The following is an 8294-nucleotide window of genomic DNA, read 5'->3' as shown; positions in this document are numbered from 1 at the left end:
AATTAGCCCATTATCATTTACCCCTTTAAACTGAAGACCAAACATCCTACTGAATAAATCCGGCTTTGGCTTTGTAAGTGGCTCAATTATGGCCATGATCGAGATTTCGTGTGTTTTAATCAAGAACTTGATGGTGCTCTGTGTGCTCTTATTAGCTACACCTCGAGCATTCCATATTAGTATGTTAAAAGTCATTAGACCAAGGAGGAAACCCCCGGGGATTCAAATCTCCCCTTTTTATTCGTGTTGTCCTCAATCTGGTCTCTAGGCTCGTCTTTGCTAGCTTCCCTCTTTTCTAACAGGTTTCAGAGCTCAGGCTTCTCCAACTCATCTTGTTCGTCGTCTGGTTCCCAATCTTTCTCATCTTCATAAAACTCATTCTCAAAATCTCCATTTGGTAGCACTTTTAGAAACATAGGATTGGAAAAGGAGTTATGTAGAAAGCCTCCAGTAACCTCTCCACCCTCCTCCTTCTGAGCAGTCAGAATATCATACCTCCCATAACTGGGATCCAGAGAGCTCCCACCAGCCTCACCCCTGCGAAAACCTCTCCCTCCTCTACCCTTGTCATAAGAATACGATCTTCCCATGCCCCTGCCATGTCCCCTGCCTCCAGCCCCTCCAAACCTCCCCTTTTTGCCCCAGACGATTTTGAAGCCATCCTTATCGATACCAGTCTCCATCGATCTACTCCTTACCAACTGAGGAGCCTCCATTCCATTTGCAATTATCCCTTCTTCCAAGCTGCTTTCAGAAATAGTGTTGCCCACAGGTGTTTGGGAATCTGTAATCTCTACCTCCATCTCATAATGTTTTCCTCTAGCCTCCCCTGTTTTACCCTCAGGTTGTTGCCTTCTAATATAGGGGTTACTATAATCTCTTCTCATTGGCTTCTCTTTCTTACCATTTGCATAACAGTTCTCCCTTGAATGCCCTACATGTTTACAATCTTGACAATACTGAGGAATTCTGTCCCACTTCACTCTTTGCCGTATTTCCCTTCCTTGAATGTCTATCAAAATTTCCTCCGGGGGTGCTTTCGAGATGTCAATTTCTAAACACAACCTCGCAAATGAGAGGCATTTCTGAGTTATGGTTTCATGATCAACCAGGATTGATGTCCCTAGTAATCCCCCAATGGCAAATAAAGCCGATTTTTCAAACAAATGAATTGGAAGGCCCACCAAATTGCACCAGACCGTAGCAATAGGCGACTCAAAGAATGGATCAAAATCTGGTGTCCACTTGAAAACTCTCATGGGGTGTCTGTCAATGAACCAAGCCGGCCACCATTTGGTCCATTAAGAAGTTTGGCATAATCTGCAATCTCCATAAACTGAATAAGGAAGTGTTTAGCATTAATATAACTCCACGAGTATTCGCCCACTAGCTTCATCCCCTGGAAGGCTCTCTGGATGTGTTGTGAAGTAGGTATGGAATGTGAGAACTTCCCTACAACCGCATGTCCAAGTTTCTCCGCAAAGAAGGATGTATCTGAGCTCGAGAAATAGATGGAGGGTAACCCCGAAGATTCTCCCGCTATCCCAATATTTTTTATCTTTTCTGGATCAAAGAATATGGGGTCTTTTTCTCCATTCTTAATGATATCCGCAATAGACTGCTTCTGATCCACCCCTTTTTTGAACCTAGGGACTCCTGCCCTACTGCTCTGTTGCAGCTCTGGAGGGTTGTTATCTTTCTGGAAATAAGGAATAGGATTGGCTACACCCGGGTCATTCGGCTTGATCACATATTTCCCTTTTCGCTCAGGAGGAGGGCGCACCTCCTTGTGCTTTACAGGTCGTAAAGAATCTTTGCTCAAAGGGGGAAACTCCTCATTTGAGAATATACCACCCATCACACAGTCTTGCAGGTTCACCTCCTTCAGCTCTGCCCATTTCCCACCATCAGCACCAGTCCCTATCTCCTCCAACCTTTCCCCCCTCTCCAAATCTACCTTCGGCAAGAGGTAAGCCATATTTTGTAATGGCTGAGCCTCACAGAGATCAAGCACATTGTCCATCTCAACCATGGCCACCAAAGACTCATTCATCACTATCCCCATCTCCTTTTCCCTACTCTCCATACCGTCCCTTATCTCCTCTGAAAACATCTGAGGTCTTTGCGGCATATCAACAAGCATATCGTCTGCAGGAAAACCTGTCGAACCCTCCTCTAGAGAACCAGCGAAATTATCCTCCACCTCCACCACGGCCAGCGCCTCTCCATTCTCCAAAACCACATCAGTATCATTACATTCCGGAATAGCCACCAGCACTTTACAATCCATACCTCCCAGCACTTTCTCCTCCCTCCGAGATTTTTGAACAGAGCCCTCCCAGCCCTTAATACCTGGTTGCTTCAGATCCTTTGCACGGAGGCCACCCCTTCTCATCTCCGCCATCCTCAACAAAGGAGATTTAGGCATCAATTTCGCCATACGAACTCGAGAATTGGAAGATCGCAAGGATTTCTTCCTCGCCGAAAGCTTGGGTTTAGGAGATTCAGAGACCTCACCATCTCTCCTGATCTGACTCTCAGGCTCCTTCCTTCTTGACCCCAGAACCTCCACCGGATCACCACTCTCCTGGAACTCCTGCAAAACCCCCAATTCTGCCATACCCAGACCCTTCTCACCTCCGAGAACCACAGGCCAGCAACCGAGGACCGAAAGTGTCGTCGGAGACACGCCGAAGGAGAAACCATAGATCGAAAGCCAAAGGAACAGTGAACCGGAAATCGCGCCGACGAGAAAGCTTAGAAAAAAGGAAAAACCGGATGAAGTCAATGTGTGTGAATCGTACACACTGAGTGTGAAGTTGAGAGAATTTTCATCCCTCTCTCCCTCTAAAAGCCAAACAGCAAGAGTTGTCTTTATGCTATCACCTGAAAGACTAGGTATTGATAAATAACTATTTCTTAATCTACATACGTTAGCATTGAGCCTACGGTATTGATTATGCACTACTTTGACTTACCAAATGGTGCGGGTTTTTCCCAACCCAATAATCCTAATATATTGGGTAGTGGTGATTAATATCTAGCGGTGCTAGGATTGCTATTATGTTGAATCGCGTGCGAGGTGAGTCTCGTTTGATAATGTCCTCAAGAGGAGCTTGAACAAGGTTTTTATTATTCGGAAACTGGCCAGTTGGAGTTTTATTACTCTATGAATAATAAATAAGTGTTTCATGCTAAGTCCACTCTACGAATTAATAAGATGTTAATTAATTAAGTCCATAGCAAACATTAATTAATTAATGGACATTTATATCTTAACCGCAGGAAATAAACAATATAAATAACGGAAATCCGGATTACTTGTAATTTCGGATTTGGATGGGGAGTGCAATATTACTTCAGTAGTGGTTGCTCGTATATTCCAATTAAAAGCTTATATTAAATTGGTGTTCAATTTAATTAGTAAAAAGCTAATTGGAGGAGCCCATATCCAAAAACTTCCATAGATCCCTGACTGGGTCCAATATGAACTTAATATAAATAGGAGAATAAAGGAGAGACATAATTAATTTATTAGTAGTAGAAATTTTCGTCCCTCTCTGTTTTTAGAGGAGCTCTCCTCCGTGAGATTTTTCTGTCTTCTTTATTCGAGTCCTAGTATTTTGATAAGATCAACTCACCCTGATGTCGAGATACATTTCGGGAACCAGTCAGAAGATCCATGGTCTAGTATTGAAGATCATCGTGGAGAAGGCGCGAGCAATCGTCGATTCTTTGGAGAATCAAAATCGGTAACTCTAAACCGTAGAATCATGTTTAGGATTTATATTTTCTAAGCATGAATTATTTGCGTTCTAGCATGCAATTATCTGTTTAAGATGTGAATTGATTAATCGCATAATCGATCAAATAGATCCGTATCTGATTTATTTATATTGTACAAGTCTTCCGCTGTGCAAGAGGCACAAAACTCCATCAATTGTAACATCCCAAAAAAGGGGGTTAGACAAATTTACTATTTTAAGAAAGAAGAGAGTCATCAAATTGGAATTTTGAAATTTGACAATTAATTTATATTTCTATAAATGGCATATATTTTATTGGTATGGAATGCTAAAATTAGTATTAGTACATTTAAGGATCATTAGAGATTTAAGTGGACAATTTTACTAAATTGTAAAAACTTTCGTGTGCTATTAGGATTTAAAAAGAGAATGGTTTTAAAACTATTATAGAATATTTTAAAAGATTTCAATTCCTTGTATTTCTATTTTATGATGCAATAACTATTTGAATATATATTTCTCCCTAATCTGCAGTTGCCGAGAAATATATTGAGTTTGGGCTTGGTGATGAAGATAATTTCTATCTCCATAGTGATGAAGGGATGGAATACTCTAGATCTAAATAAATAAATATATTAATTTCTAATGGTGCTATATATTAAAGAAATAGATATTATAATAAATAGATACTAGTAAAATTTGTTCTGTCAATGGCGGAGACGTGTAAAAATTTGAGGAAAGCAAATGAATAGAATATTCTAGAATATTAGTTAAAGTAATTAAATAAATTAAATAAGAACCGTACGGAGGATTCTAGAGATTTATAATCTCCTATTTATTCCTCTTTTTGGGACAACAATAGGGGGGAGATCGACAGTCTTCTTCCATATTTCACCTTAACAAATTTTCTTCAAGATTTAAAACTTTACATGTCAAACAGTCGACGCAATTCCTAATTTCCGATAACTCGAGGTACTCCTTCGTCCTAAGCTATTGCTCCTTATTTGAAAAGTTATAAATGCCAAGTTTGATAAATCCATGTTTAATCATGAGAATGAATTAGTATGTGATTAATTCTTGATTATTGACTAGTATGTGATTCTAGAATAGTAATAAGGAGTGTTTCATATTTAAGCAGTAAAATAAAAATGCTATAGTTGTATGACTAATAAATGATCAAACATATATTGATGACTGAATCTTAGAAATTTGATGTTTATAGGAAAAGGTTATAGGAATGGGTTTTGTGAAATGGATTAATATGATTTATGTGATAATTGTTTGGAGATTGAAATATGCTGAAGGTTAATGTGATCCAAAAAGTACATATGTGGAAGCTTGATGCTATGAAATTTTAATTGAATTATCGGATGAATACATATGCGAAGTCTTGAAATGATAAAATGTGTATTGTAATTGTGGAATGATAATACAAATATAGTGTGAGCTTAATTGTGTCTGTGATGGATTGATTGACTGATTTTATTTGAATATATTTGGCTTGCTAAATGATACTCCCTCCGTCCCGCTTAAGATGACACGTTTTCCTTTTTAGTTTGTCCCAACTAAGATGACACATTTCCTATTTTGGTAACTTTCTCTCTCCAATTAATACACTCAACCACTTTTTCTCACTCCTATTAAAATATCCTTCTTTCTTTATCTCTCTACTTTAATACTTACACCCACTTTCCCTCTCTCCAATTAAACTTTCTCTCTCTCCAATTAAACACTTTAACCAATAACTCCTAAAATCCCGTGCCGGCTAAGCAATGTGTCATCTTAGCCGGGACGGAGGGAGTAGTAGTATTGTTTGGGAGTATGTGATGATTAAGCACCCCTTTGTGGGTTATTTACATTGGCACCCTATATGGGTTATCAATACCCTTGTCTGGGTTATTGGCACCCCGGTGTGGGTTATCGTCACCTTATGTGGGTTATCGTCATCCCTACGCGGGTTATTGACACCCTCGTGTGGGTTATCGTTAATAGATTGTTTAAATATTTATGATTTAAGATCGAGCAATGTGACTGTTGATGATAAATGTGATCGTCCATGATATTGAAGTTATTGATGTTAGAAACTACTCCCTCTGTTCTATTAAAAATGCAACGTTTTCCTTTTTTGGTTGTCCTATTAAAAATGAAACGTTTCCTTAAATAGAAACAACTCTATCTCTACTTTTTCATCTCTCTTACTTTACTCTCTCTCATTAACTCACAAAACAACACTACATAAAATCTCGTGCCGATTCTCAAATGTTGCATTTTAAGTGGGACGGAGGGAGTACTATTTATGTTGCTATGAATATTTGTCAATATTACAAAAAAATAATTTTAGGCTTTGTGCTGTGACATCCAAATATAATTAAAGAAAATAACGGATCGAAAAATGATTATCAAATATTTCCGAAAATCTGGATGGGGTGTTACAACAATACTCTAGTACAGTTTATACTTTGATTGAACGACTCACATAAGTTTTGCCCATGCGGCATAAGCATAGATTACTAACACTAGGGTTTTCAATCTTAGATCCGTAACTCCCAAAAACTCCTAAGACCCTTAAAAGTCCTTACTCTCAATTAACAATGCCGCTTTAAGGGAAACTAATTGTAGTGTCTACTAAGTGGACCTAATTCGCCTCCTCTCACGATTATGTAACAAGTTATATTAATCCATCACAGAATGCGTCACTCAAACGTGAAGCATTATCCAACAACTTAGGGAAGAAACGAAGTAAAAACAAAATGGATATTAAATAGAAAACGGAATTATATAACCAAAGTCGTTACTAACACACCCTTAGAATCCTATGAATTTAGTTACATATAATTGAATAAGCTAAAGCATAAGCTAAAACATAGATTGTAGGGACTACAAAATGAGCATAAGTTCTAAAGCAAATAAAACCTAAAGGTTGAATCCTAGTAGCTCTTTGATGATCTCTTGCTTTCTTCTTTAATCCCTTGCACTATGAAGAACTCTCAAATTTATGCTCTAGAATTAGATGGCAAAAAGAGGATTCTTATATGAAGAGATTTGAGGGGGTATTTATAGGGGAAAAATCGAGTATAAGCAAATAGGGTAAAAAGTGGCTAAGTTGGTAAATCATGGGGAGAGAGTAGATCGAAATCGTGCATCGCGTTTTTCTAGCGGTCACTGGAAATCGTCCTGTGGCTTCTGGATCATTTGGAGCGTTCGCTGCGTACAACCCAGCGGTCGCTGGGTGTGTTCTTCATTTCAGGGCATCTTTCTCTGGAGCGGACCGCTACTGGCTCAGCGGTCCTTGGGCCCCAGCGATCACTGGCTGTGTTCAGCGGACCGCTGGCCGTCTCGAAAGCTCCAGATTTCTAACTTCGACTTTTTGCTGTATTTTTAAGCTCAAATATGTACATTTGTCACAAAACACGTCAAAATACCAAAATAGATAAAACATGCAAAATATGGACATGAATTGTGATTTTAACATTGAAAAAAGACCAAATAAAGGCTTTAAAACAGTGCAAAATCCAAGCGTATCAAAAGTGAACACTGATGGACTCTTTTCTACATCGACAATGGAGGCGGGAGAGGGAGGATTGGTTCATGGTTCTAATGGAGGTCTTTTGAGGGCCTTATGTTCTCCAGTTGCTGCATCTTCGAGCTTTGAGGCGGAGCTTATGGCTCTTATTCGAGGTTTAGAGATGGCTATGGAGTTCTATGCACACATTTGGATAGAGATGGACTCAACGGCACTAGTTACCTTACTGTCACAGTTTGGTTTCGCGGATCTTAGTCACCATATGACTTTGATTCAAAGTATGACTTTTCAGTCGCAGGTTCAATTCTCACACATCTACAGAGAGGGTAACCGCGCTGCCGACTTCTTTGCAGGGAGGGAGGCGTAGACCCTTGCCCTGACCTATTATGATTCAGTTTTTGCGCCTCGGTATCTAAAGGCGCTAGTTAAGAAGGACCACCTGGGAAATAATAAATTAAATAGGAAAAGCCCGAATTACTTGTAATTTGGGATTAAACGGGCAGTCAATATTATTTCACTATAGTGGCTGATAATAATATTCTATCGTACTTGTATTAAATTGGGGCTCAATAGTAAAAGTCTAACACATTTGGCCCAAGTCCAACTGAAGAGAGGAGTTTTGCACGTGTGTCATGTGCACGTGTCCTTTACTTCAACAAGATTTATAGTTTCCCACTTTTGTAACAAATATTACTAAATATAAGCGGCAAGAGCGGGGTCGAACCCACAGAGACCATGGACCTACTCGAGATTGTTTCTACGACATGGGGTTGGTGTTAAACAACTACGCCTTAAGCAATGGAGTGTGGACCTAAACACTAGAGTGGGAAACTTGAATTTTAAACATGAAAACTGAGTTTGAGTGCTTAAACTAAATGTAACTAAGAAAACATGAAATGAAATGTAATCTCGACGTCGGAGTTGTCAATTCCTCCGTCGAGACTACAGAGCTAAGTTACATGGATCTAAACATCTAAACCATCAATTGAGAAAAACATCTAAGAAACATGGGTAAATAACATCAT

General features: G+C 39.1%; 1 long non-coding RNA gene across 1 annotated transcript; it reads left to right on the top strand.

The window, feature by feature from the left end:
* The first annotated feature begins 4616 nt into the window (after nt 1-4616).
* On the top strand, nt 4617-7998 carry LOC125187610. Its single transcript, XR_007170636.1, has 2 exons — nt 4617-4718; nt 7313-7998. It is a non-coding gene; the product is annotated as an uncharacterized LOC125187610 (long non-coding RNA).
* The last annotated feature ends 296 nt before the right edge of the window (nt 7999-8294 follow it).

This window comes from Salvia hispanica, chromosome 5 (genome assembly GCF_023119035.1).
Source record: "Salvia hispanica cultivar TCC Black 2014 chromosome 5, UniMelb_Shisp_WGS_1.0, whole genome shotgun sequence".
In the NCBI taxonomy this organism is placed as follows: domain Eukaryota; kingdom Viridiplantae; phylum Streptophyta; class Magnoliopsida; order Lamiales; family Lamiaceae; genus Salvia; species Salvia hispanica.
This window is presented reverse-complemented; position numbering and strand designations above follow the sequence as displayed.